A 598-nucleotide genomic window follows, 5' to 3' on the forward strand; every position below is an offset into this window, starting at 1 on the left:
AAAGGTTAAGAACCACTGGTCAACTGTCCTTGACGAGTATATTTTTCCTCATTATCAATATTCATCGGACATATTTAGAAATTTAGCATTACATTTTATCATGTTTGCGTGTGAAGTTTCCTCTAATATATCAGTTTAACCAATCTGTAAACACGTTAGCCATATAGCAAATAGCGTTAGCCATATAGGCAAATAGCCTTTGGAAATGAGTCTATCCTTACTCAGCAAACATCTCAACAAGCATCTCTACCGACACATTACAACTTAACTGGTACCGTAAAATCCGCCCCTATTTAACAAACGCCAAACGCCTCTATGGACAGCCCACAATTTGGCTGCCTGGTGGCTTGTGCATCTCGCCAAAAACACCGTGACTAAACGGATCAAGTGAGAGGATCAGGAGTCGAGAAAGCGGATTACTTAGTCTCCCATGTAATTAATCAGAAAAGATTTCGTGAGTTCGACAAAAGTTCCGGATTACATCGTTTATTGAATATTTGATCCTTTTAATTTCCTTGTTGAAACCTCCAAAGAAGAAGCTAGGCCCTTAAATTATTGATTATGGGATGGGCGGGGTGGATCACACTTTATCCTGATC

General features: G+C 39.5%; 1 protein-coding gene across 1 annotated transcript in view; it reads left to right on the top strand.

Moving 5' to 3' along the window:
• The window catches only part of LOC119585969 (speract receptor-like), a 15,060-nt gene that overhangs the window by 825 nt on the left and 13,637 nt on the right, over positions 1-598 (top strand). The gene's annotated exons all lie outside the window — the stretch shown is intronic.

Source organism: Penaeus monodon, chromosome 20, assembly GCF_015228065.2.
Source record: "Penaeus monodon isolate SGIC_2016 chromosome 20, NSTDA_Pmon_1, whole genome shotgun sequence".
NCBI classification, from domain to species: domain Eukaryota; kingdom Metazoa; phylum Arthropoda; class Malacostraca; order Decapoda; family Penaeidae; genus Penaeus; species Penaeus monodon.